At 40.3% G+C, this 19,317-nt stretch overlaps 1 protein-coding gene across 3 annotated transcripts in view; it reads left to right on the top strand.

The window, feature by feature from the left end:
* The window catches only part of foxn3 (forkhead box N3), a 474,886-nt gene that overhangs the window by 19,576 nt on the left and 435,993 nt on the right, over positions 1-19,317 (top strand). Inside the window, exon 1 of one of the 3 annotated variants that reach the window (XM_043696968.2) lies at positions 8,749-8,997. The exons of the other annotated variants lie outside the window; for them this stretch is intronic. The gene's annotated coding sequence lies outside the window, so the exon portion shown is untranslated. Of the gene's footprint in view, positions 1-8,748; positions 8,998-19,317 lie in introns of those variants that run through there. 3 annotated transcript variants of the gene reach the window in all.

A 19,317-nucleotide genomic window follows, 5' to 3' on the forward strand; every position in this document is an offset into this window, starting at 1 on the left:
GGTATGCCAACACTGATACAGACTTCATTAGCAAATGTGTGCAGGACTGCATGCCAAAGAAGTCTATTCGAGCGTTCCTGAACCAGAAATCTTGGATGAACCGGGAAATCTATCACCACCTAAAGACCAGGCGGGCAGCATTCAAATCAGATGACCCAGACTTGTATAGAAAATCCAGGTATGACATCTGCAAAGCCATCAAAGATGCTCAGAGGCAGTACTGGACCAGGTTAGAGGCTCAAACCCATCATGGGTATCAAGGCCTAAACAAAACTGGATACGAAATGATGAGGGACAAAAATATATCCCTCCCTGATGCGCTCAAGGCTTTTTATGCTCATTTTAAGCAGAATGCCAGTGGTGAGGTGTCACCTCCCTCAACAGCCGCAGATGCACTTGGTTCCTCCGTCACCGTTGTAGACGTCAGATCAGCCTTCCTGAGAGTCCAACTAAGGAAGGCAGCGGGCCATCTTCAACCTCTCCTTTCCTACAGGTCAAGGGCCCGATCTGCTTCAAGACCGCCATCATCCCGGTACCCAAGAAAGCGCATGCAACATGCTTTAATGACTACTGGTCAGTGGCTCTGATCTCCATAAGGGAGGCTGGTCGTGGCCCACATCAACTGGAGCCTTCTAGCCTGCCTTGATCTGTTGCAATTTGCTAACCGATGTAACAGCTGCACAGGGGATGCCATTTCCCTAGCCCTTAAAATACCTTGACAACAAGGGCATCTATGTCTGACTCCTGCTTATTGACTACAGCTCTGCCTTCAACATCATAATCCCCTTCAGACTGAGCTCAAACCTTGGCTTCATCCTGTGCAACTGGATCCTTCGCTTCATAGCCCACAGACCGCAATCAGTGAAAATAGATAGCTGAACACTGGAGCCCCCACACTTGCATTATTAGCCCCTTACTGTACTCGCTATACACGACTGTGTCACCAAATGCTGAATGAATACCATCTACAAGTTTGCCACCATTTTGGTTGGACGGATATCAAATCGCGATTATTCAGAATACAGAATTGTGGTACAATGATAACCTCTATCTCAATGCTTGAAAAACAAAAGAACTGATCATGGACTTCAGAAAGCAGAGAGGAGACCCTGCCCCATCTACATCAGTGGAGCTGGGTTTGAGAGGGTTGAGAGCTTTGAGTTCTTAGCAGTGATGATAACTGGCAATCTGTCCTGTACTTCCCATGTAGATGCACGTCCTCTGTAGATGCGATGGTCAAGAAGGCACAGCAATGCTTCCTCTTCCTCAGGCGATTTAAGAAATTTGGCACGTCTATAAGGACCCTCACCAACTTTTACAGATAGTATGCTTTCTATGATGCATACTATCTGGGTGCATAATTGCCTGGTACGGCAGCTACTCTGCCCAGGATTGTAAGAAGCTACAGAGGGTTGTGTGCACAGCCCAGACCATCACGGAAGTTGACCTTCAATCCATGGACTCCATTTACACTTCTCGTTGCTGCGGAAAGGTTGCCAACATCATCAAAGACCCTTCCTATCCAGGTAACACTCTCCTACAACCTCTTCCAACCGGCAGAAGATACAAAGTTTGAAAATGTACCAACAGGTTCAAGAACAGATTCCTCCCTACTGTTATTAATCTGACGAATGGAGACTCTACTGAACCTCCTGTGCAATATAATCTGTGTGCACCACTCTAAGCACCCTATGGTTTGTATGACCTTGCCTACTATGATCTGCCTTTACTGCTTACAAACCAAGCTTTTCACTGTACCTAAGTGCATGTGACTGCAATAAATTAAATGAAATGTAGAGTTACAGGGATAGGCTAGGTGGGTGGGTTGGAGGGGGGAAGCATTTTGGAGAATTGGTGTGCACTCCATGGCAGAAATGGGTACTGCAGATGCTTGAGATCAGAGTCAAGATTAGAGTGGTGCTGGAAAAGCACAGCAGGTCAGGCAGCATCCGGAAGAGCAGGAAAATCGATGTTTCAGGCAAAAGCCCTTCATCAGGAACGACCCTGATGAAGGACTTTTGCAAGAAATGTTGATTTTACTGCTCCTGGGATGCTGCATGACTGCTGTGCTTTTCCAGCACCACTCTAATCTTGACTCATGCACTCCATGGGCCAAATGGCCTGCTTCCACATTAGGGATTATATGTGACTTGGAAGTAAAGTTGAAGATATCCAATTTGAGGCAAAGCAGAAAATGGTACTGATGTAATAATCAGTCTACACGGAAGAGTTGTTGAAGTGGCCAGAGAAGGATGAGAACAAGGAATATTACATATTTTCCATAAAAATACAGGCATAGCTAAGACCTGTAAAAACTTCTTATTTGAAAGAAGAAAGATAATAAGGTGGAGGAAGGTGAATGGTAACTGGTTTGAACTCTGTTCAAGGAAAAAGTGAAGACCCCCTCAGATTGTCTTGGTGGAGACCTAGAGATGTAGAGAGATTGGTGAAGAAATGGCTAGGACCAGGAAATTGGAAACTAAAAAGTGGAGGTCATCAGAAGAGTCACAGATCTTGTTAGGGAGTCATTCTGAAAAGGAAGGAAAATTATGTCAAAATTAGAAGGACTGGCTTTGTGTGTGGGAAATCATGTCTTCCCAGCCAGATTGTTGTTTTTTTTTCTTGAAGCAATGATAAATTGATGAAGGCAGAGCAGTAGCTGTTGCCTGAACACTTCAGGAATGCATTTGACAAGGTTCCATATGGGAGCTAGCTGATTGGATACAAAATTGGCTTGAAGGTGGTGATAGAGTTTGCTTTTTGAACTGGAGGCCTGTGACCAAAATGTGCCATAAGGATCAGTGCTGGGTGCACTGCTCATTCATTATATAAATGATTTGGACATGAATAAAGGAGGCACGGTTAATAAGTTTGCAGTGGGCAGTGATGAAGATTCTCTGGGTACAATAAGACCTTGTTTGGATGGGTCGGGGGCCAAGGAGTGGCAGATGGACTTTAATTTAGAAAGATGCGATGTTGCATTTTGGTAAGGCAAGACTTGTACAGTTAATGGTAGGTCCCTGGGGAGTGTTGGTGAACAAAGGGGTTCAGGTGTATAGTTCCTTACAAGTGGAATCGCAGGTAGACAGTGAAGAAGGCGTTTGGCGTGCTTGCCTTCATTGGCACTGCCCCATCATGACTAATGTTGGACTGGGATCGACCAGATCAGAAGTCGTACGACACCAGGTTATAGTCCAACAGGTTTATTTAAAATCACAAGCTTTTGAAACGCTGCCCCTTTGTCAGGTGAAGTGACATTCATTTGACGAAGGGTCACACTTCGAAAGCTTGTGATTTCAAATAAACCTGTTGGACTATAACCTGGTGTTGTGACGTCTGACCTTCATTGGTCATAACCTCCAAACTCCTACACTCAATGTTATGGGCCTGTACAGGACATCAGTGAGATCACTTTTGAAATGCTGCATACAATTTTGGTCACCCTTCTATAGGAAGGATGTCAGAGGAGAAAAGACTTTCAAGGATCTTGCTGGAACTGGATGGTTGAGTTGTAGGGAGAGGCTGAATAGGCTGGACTTTATTCCCTGGAGTGTCAGAGGCTGAGGGGTGACGTTATAAAATCATAAGGGTATGGATAGGGTGAATAGCCAAAGTCTTTTTCCTAGGATAGGAGAATTCAAAACTAGAGGGCAGAGGTTTAAGATGAGCAGGGAAAGATATAAAAAGGACCTGAGGAGTAATTTTTTTCATGCAGTGGATGGTGCATTTATGGAATGAGCTGCCGGATGAAGTAGTGGAGGTAGATACAATTATAACACTTTAAAAGGCGTCTGGATGGGTATATGAATAGGAAAAGTTTAGAGGGACATTGGCTAAATGCTGGCAAATAGGATTCTGTCACGTTGGGATATCTGGTCCATGCATATAAGTTGGACTGATGAATCTGCTTTTGTGTTGTATGACTTTCAGTTCACAGGTAGTAACAGCTGAAACTATAGGTCTATTAGAGCAGTACTGTTCGTGGATCTTGGGAAGAAGGTAGATGTTAGTGATATGGGATAAAAACAGAAATTGCTGGAAAATCTCAGGTCTAGCAGCATTTGTGGACAGAAATCAAAGTAAATGCTTCTGGTCAAGTGACCCTTCAGAACTGATGGTCGCTAGGAAGATGTTAGTTTTCATTCAGAAGATGGGGTGAGAGGAGGGGGTAAGAGTAAATGATAGTGCCCAAAGAGAGGAGAAAGTTGGATTTACAAAGGAATAGATAATGGTCAGCCTAGGAAAATGAAAAACTGCTCATGGGGACTATTAGTGGCTAGCAATGGGTTTAGTGGGATTAAGCTGCTATGTGGTAGGAAGCTGTAGAGGAGAGATTATTGGAGTAGATAAAATCAATGACTGTACTACAAGCAAGAGCTTGATTTTCTGTGGTGACATCATAGTCCAGGGGAATGCAAGACTAAGTATTGGAGAGTTAACTCTTCTGCTTTTGCAAAGTAGAGGTAAGTTCACCAACATTTAGAGCCCTTGTCATTAAGATTTATTTAAGATTTGTCACTTTTACCTAGGTGGAGTGAAAAGTGTATAATGGAATGCCACAAGCTCAGAGAGAGAGGATTCTAAACTCTGGGATTTCAACCCTGCATTGGTCTGCTTTCCTCCTCTTAAAACCAACTTATTTGAACAAGCCTTTGATCATCTGATCAAAGATTGCCATATGTGGTTTGGTATCATGGTTTCTTTTAAAATGGTCTTCTGAAGTATCTTGGGATTAAGTGCTATACAAATGCAAATGGAAAACTGTTTTCCCATCGACAATGAGGCAAACTGTTCAAATCATTCGTGCAGCATAATTTTATCAATGTTTGTTAGACTTGTAATTTTCTTTATATTAATATCCTCTATTTGGTGAAACAGTCTGAAATGAGCACTATAGTTGATAGTGTGATTAACTTCTCCATCTCACCAATTTAATTATTGATGACTTAGTTTTGGAGGAATGGGACCTGCATCATTAATTATGATGGAAGCTGAATAGCACCAACCTTAAATGTGGTTATTGCATAGTGGGAATATTTCTTTCTTTCTCTTCCCCACTTCCCCTTTTCTTTTCCTTCACCACACACTTCCATCCCCATCCTCCACTGCAAACTATTCCACTTCTTCATAATAACTGCGTCTGACCTGTCAAATCGAGGACCTTTCCAATATTCCCAATTTGTGTTTTAGTTGCAAAAAGCCAATCCCCCTTTCCTACCAAGCTTGTCTTTGAGTAATTGTAGGTAGAAGCTGTAGAATTTAACAGACAGTGAGAACAATAGCAATTCAATGTCACTATTAAAGTAATTGATTTTAAATGTTCTAATTCGAAGGTCTTATCTCATTGTCCCATTATCATCAACCAGCCCAGTTCAATGAATTGTGTAGGGGAGAGCCGACATTCTTTGCGTAGCTCTCAGGGAACAGAACTTCAGATACTCCTATTTACAGATGTTTTCTAATCAACCTTTTCAGAGATGCTATTCCATCCCTCTTGAGCAGGTAGGATTTGAATATAGTTCTTGCTGGCTCAGAGGTAGGGTTACTACTACTACACCATAAGACTCCCACTCTTTCTGTCGGCTCCCTGATTGGACCAAGTTGATAGCTGCAGGGAACTCATTCTTGCATAATAGGAGCAATGCCAGGTGTGAGTGGCAATCCTACAACCAGCAGATTAGATCAAAGTTCTACAGCCTTCCCACATTTGTTGAATAGTGATGTGCAATTCAACAGCTACAGAATGTGGTTGGACAGACAGCTCCATCCTTGAGAACATGTTAGTGTTTAAAAAAAATCTCCAGTTCATTGTCTATTCTGGTTTGCGGTCTCATATTTGTCTGTATGGTACTGAGTATCCATGGGTCCAAGTTGTCGTGATTGTAACATGGTCGGCCAGGTGAACTTCATAGAATGGGTTCCCTGCAGCTATTAACTTGATCCAATCAGGGAGCCCTGGCTGACAGAGGAGTGGGGACCTTTGATGTGAAGGGCACTGCTTGTTACTGGCCAGTTGGGTGTTTCTTTTCTTCCTGGTGGAAATAAAAAAAAAAGTGGGGCTCTTGTGGTGTAGTAGCAGTGTCCCTACCTCTGAGCTAGCAAGATCTATTTGCTCTAGAGGTGTGTAATAGCATGTCTGAAAAGGTTGATTAGAAAACATCTGTAAATAGGAGTCTCTGAAATTCTGTTCCCTGAGAGCTGCGCGGAGGATGCCAGACCAATGTCAAGTACTATGCACATGTAAATAAAGGCGATGGGACTTAGTGATGGAATAGTGACCTCTGGAGTTATTTCACATGTCATTTATGTCAATACAAAACAAATAGTTCCAACTGGGTCAACACTCCGTACTTTCACTTACCATGCAAAATTTATTTTCAAAGGCCATTTTCCATCCAAGCTGAGGCTTTGCTGTGATTCTCAACAGCTTACACTTAATGTGCTGATAGTTTGATATTTTAAATGCATTTTTTTTTGTTTCTCTGTTTAGGGTGTATAGGATTTAAAACGGATTTTTTTCACTCAAGGTCAGAATGTGGCAATTTATAAAACAGTGAATCTGGTCAGATAACTGTTTCCATCTATGATTAGTAATTTTCATTGGGTATAATGTGATGAATTCTGAGTTTTATCTGTCAAAACTTTCAATAGGTCAGTCTACAGCATCTGATAGTTGTAGTAGATGGTCACCTTTATTGGCTACTGATGAGGTAGCACAAGTTTTTCCTTCAGTTATGTAGCACTTTGCGAAGGTTGAAGTTGTCACTACTAATGTCTAGGTGTTGCAACAATGATTAAAGTTTAAAAGTACTTCATTGGAATTTTGATGCCATTGGCTAGGCCATCATTTCTTACCCTTTCCTGCTTGCCATTGGGAAGATTGTGATGAGCTGCCATCTTGAGTAGTCCATGTGGTGTGGATACTCCGATCGTGATTTTCAGGAGAGTTGTTGTAGTGCATCATGTGGATGGTGTACACTGCCATCACAATGTATTTGTGGCGGAAGGGCTGAACTTTACCACAAAAATAAAGTTTCTTATTAAGAAATCAGCCTAATGATCCTTCTATGAACACTTTTCAGTGCAACTTTATCTGTCCTGAAGTAAGAAGAACAAAACTGTATGCAATACTGTGAGTGCAGTCTCTCCAATGTCTTGTAAGTTTGCAGCAATACTTCTTACTTTTGTCCTCTTCCATTAAGGGCCAGCAGTAGGAGTATGGGAAATTTGGGGACTTCGAGACATTGAGAAATTGAGAGATCTATTCTAGCTGAAGAATTCCAGTAAGTTTGATATTTGCTGCATGTTAATTATTGGCAGTCTTTCTCTGTCCCCAGTGATGATTTGGAAGATTTATTGATCATTTTACTTTAAGAAATTATTTTCCAAGTCTCAGTTTCCATACTAAATTGTTTGCTCTGTTTTACTAGATTGTTATGGTGACTTTTTAAATAATTTGCTCATTAGTTTTGGGAAAATGCCCTTTAAATGTGAAAAGTACACTATAAATTAATCCTGTTTTACACATTTTTCTGATGCAAGATATCCAGCTTCCACACTGCAAGGCTCAATAACAGCTATTGTGAATTTTTTTATTACTAAAAGTTCCAGCTATAGTCTGTTATATCTTGTGTAGCAGAATTGCTAGCCAGGACACGAGTTGGTTTGGGGCTTATTTGCATGAGTGCTGACGCCTTGAGTATGCATGCAATTCAAAACCAAAGGCTGACCATCCACATGTCCGTAATTCATCCCCAGCCATCTGTTGTTGTGTACAAAATACACAAAATGCTTTTTCATTCTTGTTTTCCTTTGTGGCAGATTGCTAGTGTTGTCAAGGTGAAGTGCACAAATGAGGATGTAGTAGCATAGTCATTGAATAATAACTATGCTGCGATGTGTGTGGCAGACCAATGCCAGAGATCCCAACTTTTGGAGATTTATTTTGTTTTTATGCCAAATTTAGAAGCTTTTGTTTTGTACCTAGAGTATGAATCATCTGTTATGGCCAAAATGTTTCTTGCAAGTGAAATTAAGGTATGTTTACAGGAATGTGAGTCAGTGATTGAACTATTTTGACTTTTGATCTTGGGCAAGGAGCTAGTTTGAAAAATGGGGCGATCTGAGTGAAGAACAAAATGCTATTTTGTAACAATTGTGATGGTATAAGCGATAGTTAAGAATGCAAAGCCATTCTAAAGTGATATGTGGCCATCTATATCATACAGATGCAAAAACTAAGCTTTCAATGTTAGAATGTAGTGGCAACATGAGCTTGTTTTGAATTATGGACTGGGAGAATGATTCAAAGGTCCTTGAGTTAGTATGTAGTAATAGCGCAAGAAACTAGGGAATGGTCCGATTGTGTGTTCGAATGGGGTATTTTATCAGTACTGTATTAATGCATCTGTACTCAGCTGGAAACAGTTTTGCTCACCAAAATTTGAAGTAGCGAAAGCATCATGAGAGAGACGAGAAATCTGCAAAGTGTTTTTGTTTTGTTGGGGGAGCGGTTGGCGAGAGAACATGCAGAAATAAATGCAAAGTTGATTGGATGTGGAGGGTGAAAGTGTCTCATAGAGCAATGCCCTTTTGTGAAATAAGCAATTTGTGTTCCTTGCAATCTGTGAGCAACATTTCTCCCAACGGTTTGTTGACGGACGTAGAGAAAGGTTAGTGAACGTTTTGAGTAACTCGCACCGCACTTAGAAGCGGGAGCATTAGGACCCGGAGGACATCTCCCTGTCCCTTCTGGTGCGATGAGTTGGAAAAGGACGGAAAAGAATTGAGGACGCATTAACGTGCGGGCTGTGAATTTAAAAAAAATAGTCGGGTTGGGATATTATTTGCAACTCCGAAAGGATTGAAAACAACACTGAAGCAAACCAGTGAGGATTATCGGGTGGAATATGAAATGGACATCGTTGTTTTGTAGCCTGGGCGGATGCGGAGTGGATTCATAGCAAGAGCAGGGAGCGAAAGCACGGGATTAAAAAGGTTACTAAATCAGCATCTCAGTCAATCTTTGGGCAGCTCTGATTTCATTAATGTTCACAGGCGTCTGGGCTGCATTTTTTTTTACTGCCTCCGGTTCTTGTTGCTGCAGTGCACAATTTTAAATTCAGCACATACCTGATGATGCTTTAAAAATCTTTTTATATCTATCCGATCTACCGAAAAAAAGAGCTCCGCCAATGTTACAACGTTTACAGCGGTGTTTGTGTTGTTGTGGATGACCCTGTGCTGTACACAGGGCGGCACGTCAGTGTTTGTGTGCAAGCCTCGCTTTTTTTTTGCAAACGTACATTTGGAAAATCTGTAAAGGACAGGCTATTCTGTTATTCCCTGTGGCGATTGTCGTTTATTATATGCTTCCACTTCATTGAAACTAGGGATTTGTGAGCAGGGATTTTAAATTTTCTCTTTCGTTGACTTTATTAAATAGCTTCTCTTTTATGGGCTTCGTTACTACAGTTTTGTCCCATTCAGTGGCTCGAAATGGTGTTCCCTTACATAATGGAAAAAAAACGTTTTACGCTGACCTGACGGAGGCTTATTTGGGCTAGTGCAATGTTTAACGCCTCCTAACTTTACAGTACACGGCTGATAACAATAGGCCACGGATTGTATTAGTTAATGGAGGATGTGCAACCCACTCGGGATTAAAATAAATAAAGATAGCGATCACTTTGTAGCTTTCCTCAGTTTAATTTTTATGGTTGAATTGAATGCTTTTCAAATTGCAAGTTATTTATTGATAAACATGGAAAAACATTATTTTACTACACAAAGCGAATGAAGTACCACCAAACTCTCATGTCTCCGGTTGTTTCCAAGTAATCTATTTCTCTTGCAGTTTTCTTCATTGTGCAATTTTGCCACAGTTCAGAAAGTTGGGCTCAATATTTACTGTAAACTCAACTGAGATGTTTAAACTTCAGTTGTTCCTTGTTCTGATGGATCAGGTCAATGCTACACATCCTATGGGACTTTGTGAAGATGAACAGGCATTTCACCTTGTGTTCAAGCCAGTATTTTCCTCTTAGCTAAACAAACGATTGAAAAGTCTTGGCTATGGGACCTGGTGATAAATTTGCAAGATTTAAAAAAAAATTGATTGTCTCAATGCATTTTGCGTGACTTAAGTAAATGCTCCAAGAAAACAGGTAGTCTTAAATATGCAAAATTTTAAATTTGTCAGAGTTCACTGCAATATATGGACAACTTGTTGTTTTCCACTAATTGAAAACTATGCCTCTGATTTTGCTTCCTACAATAATGTGAAGAATTTTAAAACAAACTAGGTGGCATCTAATCAATGACTCTTGAGTTGTCTTGGTTTTGTGCAGTTATTTTCAATATTGTTGACTTGCTGGCCAACTTGTTGGTTTCGACCCTTTTTGCACAGGTTTTTTGGTTTAATTGTGGCTTTGAATATTGACAGTTATATTTTATGCTGTGTAGCTACACACAGGTCTGTCTGATCATTAACAGTGTATATTAATGTTAGCACTTCAAACAGTTTTTTCTGAAGTAGATTTTTGTTAGTCTGCATTCTGTTGTCCTACATCAGTATAGTACTGTAAGGAGCCAATGCACATTAGTAAAGTGCATTCTAGTACCTAACTTTTGAGTTCATAAAAAATTCATTGCTGCCTTATGCTTTGCATCACAAATTTCTCCCCCCTATTTTGAGACTAATTATTTCTTCTCACTTGGATCTTCTCCAGTATCGGAGATGGAAAAGTCTAACACACCCTGATAACTTGTACTCGCAGGGGATGCATTGTACCCAAGTAGTATGAAAAACCCAATTTTATTTTCTTTGGTTTAAGTAGACAATTTACAAGAATTCCAGAACCTTCCCTACTTATGCATTTTTGTTTTGTACATTTTTTCTTTGCATCTATTCAATATATTGCATTGGCAGGTGGTTGAACAGGTTTCAGTAGGCAGAACAGATCTCAGCACGGAGTACAGGTGATCAACCAAAATATTCCTCCAGATTTTGGAGTGATATGCACTTCTGTTTGCAACATTAGTGCCACAGTGGTGAATGTTGGTAGGCAGTAATTCTTTGGAAGATATTTAATTTTGCCACAAGTGTTCAACAAAATGTATTTTGCTTTCTTTTGGTTAAAGTATTTAAAATTCAGTTTTAAGGCCATGGAAATAGTTGCCATAGCTGAGTATTTAAGTCACCAAATTGAGTTTTTAAAAAAAATGCAATTAAATATATTTTCTCATACTGCACGGAACTTGTATGTATAACAATGGAATAAGTTTTTTTGTCTGATACAAAAACATTGTTTACGTCTAATTTGGCTACAGCTTTGCAGAAAAAAGTCGAAGTTCTTCTCTGTTTAATATTTTTGTATCATTTGACCTTTCCCATGTTTTGCATACCCCTTACAACTGTATTTTCCTGTGGATCTGTAGTACTGTATTTGTGAATGCTGTAACTAAATGCTCCAAACTGGACACGACTTGCTTTGTAATTTTAGTGGGACAGAGATGAACTGAAGTAACTTTTGTTTCGTTTCATAAAGGTATATGTTGGCATTCTCAACCTTTTAATGATTACTTGACACTTAAGTGAAGACAAATGTAGGTCCCTTTATAGTCAAAAACAAGGGTAGCTATATTGGGTAACAAAGAGATGGCAGAACGATTAAATACGTACTTTGGCTCGGTCTTCACAAACGAGGATACAAATCATGTCCCAAACGTTTTGGGTAACACTAGGTCTAGTGAGAGGGTTGAGCTGATGGAAATTATATTGGGGAAATTGATGGGTTTAAGGACTGAAAACTCCATATGATCTGGTGTAGGCATGGCCTAGTGGTATTATTGCTAAACTAATACTAAACTAAAACAATTTATACTTGGTAGTGTGGATGAGCAGAGGGATCTTGGTGTCCATGTACACAGATCTCTGAAAGTTGCCACCCAGGTAAATAGTGCAGTGAGGAAGGCATATGGCGTACTGGCTTTTATTGGTAGAGGAATTGAGTTCCGGAGTCCTGAGGTCATGATGCAGTTGTATAAGACTCTGGTGCGGCCGCATCTGGAATATTGTGTGCAGTTTTGGTCGCCATACTATAGGAAGGATGTGGAGGCACTGGAACGGGTGCAGAGGAGGTTTACCAGGATGTTGCCTGGTATGGAAGGAAGATCGTATGAGGAAAGACTGAGACACTTGGGGCTGTTTTCATTAGAGAAAAGAAGGTTTAGGGGTGACTTGATTGAGGTGTACAAGATGATTAGGGGGTTAGATAGGGTTGACAGTGTGAACCTTTTCCCGCGTATGGAGTCGGGTATTACAAGGGGGCATAGCTTTAAATTAAGGGGGGGTAGATATAGGACTGAAGTTAGGGGTAGGTTCTTCACTCAGCGAGTCGTAAGTTCATGGAATGCCCTGCCAGTAGCAGTGATGGACTCTCCCTCTTTATGGGCATTTAAGCAGGCATTGGATAGGTATATGGAGGATAGTGGGTTAGTATAGGTTAGGTGGGCTTGTATCGGCGCAACATCGAGGGCCAAAGGGCCTGTACTGCGCTGTATTCTTCTATGTTCTATGTTCTAATCCACAGGCCCTAGAAATGTTCTGAGGACTTAGGTTTGAATCTTGCTATGGCAGATCTCAATAAAAATTTGGAATGAAGAGTCTAATAATTGTCATTCGCTGGGGAAAAAACCCATCTGGGTACAATCATCCTTTAGGAAACTGTCATCCTAACCTGCTCTGGACTCTAAACAGACAACAATGTGGTTGACTCTTAACTGCCCTCTTGAATATGTATAGACTTTGGAACAGTTCCTGTGGATTAGGGTAGCTAATATAAGCCCACAATTTTTTTCAAGGGAAGTAAGTAGAGAGAAAATAGGGAATGTAAGCCAGTTAGCCTGGCCATTGGTAATAGGAAAAATGCTAGAGTTAATTTTAAAGCAGAGCGCTTGAAAAGTAGTGACAGGATTGGACAGAGTGAGCTTAGGTTTATGAAATGGAAATAGTGTTTGACAAGTGTATTGCTATTTCTTGAGAATATGAATTGTGTCAAGCAAGGGGAGCTAGTGGATATCATTTACTTGAAGTTTGAGAAGGCTTTTTATATACTCCCCTTTAAAAGATTAGCATGTCATTAAAGTGTATGTGATTTGGGTCAGTGTACTGACATGGGCTTTTTTCTGAGTGACAGCCATTGACAAACGGTGTACTGCAAAGGTGTTTGTTTGGACCTCAGTTAGTTACGATGCATTTAAAGATTTAGATGAAGAAACTAGGTGTAATATCTCCAATTTTGCAGGTGACACAAAGCTGAATGAAAGGGTGAACTATGAGGAGGATACAAAGTTGCTTCACTGTGGTTTGAATGTTGAATGAGTGAGCAAATGCATGGCCAATGAAGTGTAATGTAGCTAACTGTGAGGATATTCACGTTGGTAACAAAAGCAGGAAGGTGGATTATCTGAATGCTAATTGATCAGGAAAGGGACCTTGGTTCCTTGTACATGCATGGCTGCAAGTAAGCATGCATGTGCAGTAGGCCATGAGAAAGGCAAATAGTATGTTGGCCTTCATAGCAAGAGGATTTGAGTACAGGAGCAAGAATGTCATGCTGCATTTGTACATGGCCTTAGTGAGCAGTTATGGCCCCCTTCTTTGAAGAAAAATGTTCTATATATGGAGGGAGTGCAATAAATGTTGATCAGACTGGTTCCTGGGATGGAGGAGAAAGTGAGGACTGCAGATGCTGGAGATCAGGGTTGAGTGTATAGCGCTGGAAATGTGCAGCAGATCAGACAGTATCCGATAAACAGGAGTTTCGGGCATTAACCCTTCATTAGGAACCTTGATCCTGATGAAGGACTTATGTCCGAAACATAGATTCTCCTGCACTTCGGATGCTGCCTGACCCAATGTGCTTTTCCAGCACCATACACTCGATTCCGATTCCTGGGATGTCAGTACTGAAGTATGATGGGCAGCAGTGGTTACCTCTGTTCTCTGGAACTTAAGACAAACTGGGGAGGATCTCATAAGAAAACCTATAAAATTCTGACAGATCTATACAGGGTAAATACAGGGAGGATATTTCTGATGACTGGGGAGTCCAGAGTCCGGGGTCACTGGGGTGGGACTGAGGTGAGAAATGGGACTGAGGTGAGAAATTTCTTCAGCCAGAGAGTGGTGAGTCTGTGTAATTCACCGCCACAGAAAGCAGTTCAAGGTGAAGGTCAAAGCACTGTCATTGAAATGTTGGTCCACACTGACCTTGTTCCCAAACTAAGCTCGTCCCACCTGTCTGCGTTTGGCCCACATCCCTCCAAACCGTTCCAAATCATGAATTTATCCAATATCTTTTAAATGTTATAACTGTACCTGTGTCACTGCTATTTCTGGCAGTTCATTCCACACATGAACAGCATTTTTTTAAAAAAGTCCTTTTTAAATCTTTCTCCTCACCTTAAAAATATGATTTTAGTTTTGAACTTCCTTCACCCTCTGGAAAAGACCCTTGTCATATACCTCAGCAATGTTCCTCATGATTTTTATAAACCTTAATAAGGTAACCCCCTCAACCACCTCTGCTCCAGTGAAAAAGAACATTACCTGGGTCTCTGGGTTAATAGTCTAATGAAAATGCCAGTAGGCCATTGCCTCCCATTTAACTCACTCAATACACACTGTCAAACTCAAAATGACACAACCATCTCTGGTAGGAGCCCTGCAATTTCCTCAACTTCCCACAACGTCCAGGGATTCATTTGATTTGGGTTCTGGAGATTTATCTACCTATGTTTTCTAAGATCTCCAACCTTTCCTCTTTTTTATGTGAACTGTTTTCAGTACATCAATATTCATTTCCCTGAGGTCTCCAGCTTTTATTTTTACTGTTGAAAGAAACTGACACAAGACATTCATTTAAGATCTCTCCCATTTCCTGAGGTTCAACCCAAAGACATCTTGTTGATCTTCAAGGGGTCCGACTCATGCTCTAAATGCTCTCTTGCTCTTAGTGTATTTGTAGAATCTTTTTGAGTTATCTTTAACTTTTTCTGCCAAGGCTACTTCATATATGCTCTCTTTGCCTTCCTGAATACCTTCTTAAGAATGCCCCCACACTTTCAAGGAGGAGTGAGATATAAGTCTTAGGACTAAAGGGGTTATTTGGTATGAGGAAGAAGTGGAAACAGGGTACTAAGCTTCACGATCAGCAGCAATCGTATTGAATGACTGAGCAGTCTCCAAGATCTGAATGACCACAAGCTGTTTTCTATGTTTGACAGTTTATAACACTTAGTGATTTTTATAGGGAATGCTGTTTTCAATGGATAATTATTTTTAGCTAAAGGTCATAGTCTTTTTCAGAGCATGTTGCAGAAAGTATTCGTACAAGGAGGAGTCACCTTTTTAAATCTACCTTTTTCAAGTCTTTTGCTTCAAATGTTTTAATGCTGCCTCTTCTAATTTGAAGCGACCTTTCCATTTTAAAACATTTTTTGCTTCATGGTTGATAACATGTACTTTTATCTTGTATGTCACCTCATCAGTGAGGCTCCTAAATTGTGCTGCTAGATTTGGAGCTATTGCTTCTGTGCCCTGACGTCAAAGATTTATGCTTGATTTAAACAGTTTGTTTGATCAGGTACCTTGATTTCAAAATTTGTTTTCAATCCTTTTTTAAATTTGTTCCTGTACAAGTATAGGTATTAATGTCAATACTCTGATTAGCTTTGATGTATATGACTGTTGACATGTTTATCAAGTCTACAAAACTTGTTGTGCTGCTTCAGAAAAAGAAAATTGAGGCCTGAGCACGAATAAAGATGAATATTGTAAGACAAAATATATTTTTGAGAGAGCTTTTCATCTTTAACTGATCAGGTCAATTTGCCAAAAATACCAGTGTAAAGGGAAATTAATGTTTCCAGTATGGAAGAAGAGAGCTGTTTATCAGAGTCCATTCGACAGACTGAAGCATTACCCTGGAAATGCACCTGCTAATGATGACTTTTAATTAATTAATTAATTAATTGCTAAGCTTTGTTTATATTTTAAACCAGGCAGGTTGACTCTGGTCAAACTTTCTCAAAGAAATGAGTCTATTTTGTTGAAACTGTGCAGTGTGTGCCACATGTGCTTTTTGTCCACGTGTCTAGTCTGTCTCGGATTGCTCTCGAAGGGCAAGGTATATGAAAGGCTGAGCTACTGGTGATGCTAGCTGTTCCATGTTGCAACTTTGTAGCAACATGTGTAGTGTATTCTACGAACAGGATGCTAACTTGAAAACAAAGACATTCAGCCAATCCCACAAACATGTAGTAGAGTATGTGAATATCATTTCCAGTGTGATGCTAGGTATGTAGGCTGTATGTCAAAAAAAACTGGTGGATTGAATCAATTAACATATCTCAACAGTTCATACCAATAAGCAAGGTACTGAGCATTCCCGACCAGTCCCCGTTTGCAGAACTCGAGTGTTGAGCTATCAGTGATTTTTGCAATTGGATAACATTTACTGGATAATCCTGAATGTAAAGCAATTACGCTGACTACCAATTTAGACCTGTAAATCGGGCACACGGTACGGTGCACTTCCTTGTACTGGAATCTATATATTAACACAGTCAACACACTCCTCACATACAGTATAAACATTGATTTTCTTTTTTTCCTGTGAATTGTCCTGACGAGTGCAAAACAAAAAAGCTTTGACAAAATCTTTTTATAGCAATAATCAAGTTCTTCATTACCAAACAACTACTATAAGCATGACAAGTAAAATTAGAAGTGTAGTTTATGATATGACCCAGGGAAGATGGCCACATGGGAAGAGAGAAAAAGGAACCAGTCATCTATTTCGATTATTGGATTGAATTGTTTGGAAGCCTATTTGGGATAGTATTTTGTGTTGATTGTAAAGGATATATTAAGTTGCAAAGTGGTACAGTTTTTACTCCAGTTTATAATTCTACTGGAAAATGCAACTTAAATGAATATTGCTGTTCGAGTAAACTGCTATAGATATGTTCCTTGCACATCTTCAGAAAATCTGAGATTCATGACAAAAAGTTGCTTTTAAATGGTAGCCATTTATGTAGGCAAATATGACATACCGTCTAACACAGCAAAACAGCAAAGGAGATTAATTACTATTTAATCATTTGGTGTTTGAAAGACCACAAATAAGATCACATTACAGAACTGTATAGAATTCTTTTGCAAAGATATACAGCAAATCAGAAATAAATGGCAATGAGGTTTCTTTGCTAATCATCTGTATATAGTATCCTGCATTGTAGAGTGAGCCCATTTGACTCATCTTGCCTGTACTGAGTTTTAAAGTGGTATTCAAGTCAAAATTTCAACTGCTGGCGCAAGTTGCTTTAATTACCGCAATTTCCCTGCAATATTTTTCCGATTAGCATCTGCCTGTTCCTTCTTTCTCTCTCACTCAGTCTGTCTTCCCCCCTCTCTCTCACTCTGCCTCTCTCTTTTTCTGTCTCTTGTGTGTGCATGCTCTCTCCTCCCCTTCTTAGCCTCCCCACACACACACATGCACACGCACACCTGTGCCATTCTTTCAAGCGACCCGTTCCATATCAGAATTTGTTGTATGGAACCGATAAGTCTTATCTTCTTCTCTGATTCATTTGGTAATGCGCTTGATTCTATGTCCGCTGATTACTGCCCATTCCGTTATTGGAAACGGAAACAGTAGATAGTGAAAAACTATCAAACGATGATGTTGTGTTCCTCTAGTTAACCTTTTGGATCAATTCATGTTTTCTAGTAACTATATGTAAGTGAGCATCCAAATCTCTGGTACTCACGAATCTGAATGATAACTGATGGCAAGCTGAGCAATTTGTTTTTTTATTGGTTTATGGGAATTGAGCATTATACTTTCCAAGAAAAGCCCTTGATGTGATGTCATTAAACTTTAACTGTTTACTGGTTTTGCTACTCAAATTGTGGCTTGTTAACTTGTCATTCTGAAGTTAATTAACTAAATTGCAACTGTTATTTCTTCTTCCTTTTGATTTTAATTGTAGTTCTGCTATAACGTCAGTTGGGGTTTAGGAGCAGCTACCAGAGGTTTTTGTTCATTTCAGAGTTTGATGTGCTAAATGGGATGTTGGTGACAAGTGGATTTGAAACAAGGGAAACAGTGTAGAATACGCGTATTGTTATTTATTACTTGCTACGACTCATTCAAAACCAGTAAAAGTGCAGGAAAAATAGTGCACACAAAGGCTTCAAGGGTTTTTTAAAAAGACATGCTGAGCAAGTGGCAGACAGCAACACAGGTTGAAGTTTATCTACTTAAAGAACAGCGATCCAAAGTTTTTTTTCAAATGGTGAGAGATTGGGAAGAGGTTGTGTCCAAAGGCCGACAGGTATCATAGAGTCATAGAGATGTACAGCATGGAAACAGACCCTTCGGTCCAACCTGTCCATGCCGACCAGATATCCCAACCCAATCTGGTCCCACCTGCCAGCACCTGGTCCCACCTGCCAGCTCCAAACCCTTCCTATTCATATACCCATCCAAATGCCTCTTAAATGTTGCAATTGTACCAGCCTCCTCCACTTCCTCTGGCAGCTCATTCCATACACGCACCACCCTCTGCGTGAAAAAGTTGCCCTTAGGTCACATCCAACAGCATTTATGGCAGATATAATCTGCAGTAACCCTTAAACTCTCTTTAAACTCCCACATCTGACAAGAAGTACATATCACTGCAAAGGCCATTTTTGCTCCTTCACAATCTACAGACCCAGCAAATAACACCGTCTTATTCCTCTACAAAGACTGCCCCAGGTTAAATTAATAGTTATGGCTTATATTTTAAGTTTAATAAAGAGACTTCTCTCCAAAAACATATAATCAAGAAAGAACCCACTGTACTCACTAATACAGCTTTACTCTTGGACAGACTTAAAACAATTAACTTATCTGATTCTGTGCTGTGAACTTCGGCCAACAGTTCCTCCAAGATTAGTTGTGAATGTCACTGCTTGTTAATTTTCCCAGATGCACTTCGATGTCCGATACATGAATTCAACAGCAAAGGTGGTAACTGTGCAGGTTCTCTCCTCTCTCTCTCTCTCTCTCTCTCTCTCTCTCTCTCTCTCTCTCTCTCTCTCTCTCTCTCTCTCCTTTTTCTTTTTCTCTCTCTCTCTCTCTCTCTCTCTCTCTCTCTCTCTCTCTCTCTCTCTCTCTCTCTCTCTCTCTCTCTCTCTCCCCCCCGTCTCTCTCTCTCTCTCTCTCTCTCTCTCTCTCCCCGTCTCTCTCTCTCTCTCTCCCC

This window comes from Chiloscyllium plagiosum, unplaced genomic scaffold (assembly GCF_037043375.1).
Source record: "Chiloscyllium plagiosum isolate Xiang-an unplaced genomic scaffold, Cpla_swu_hap1 HiC_scaffold_8, whole genome shotgun sequence".
Classification (NCBI taxonomy): Eukaryota; Metazoa; Chordata; class Chondrichthyes; order Orectolobiformes; family Hemiscylliidae; genus Chiloscyllium; species Chiloscyllium plagiosum.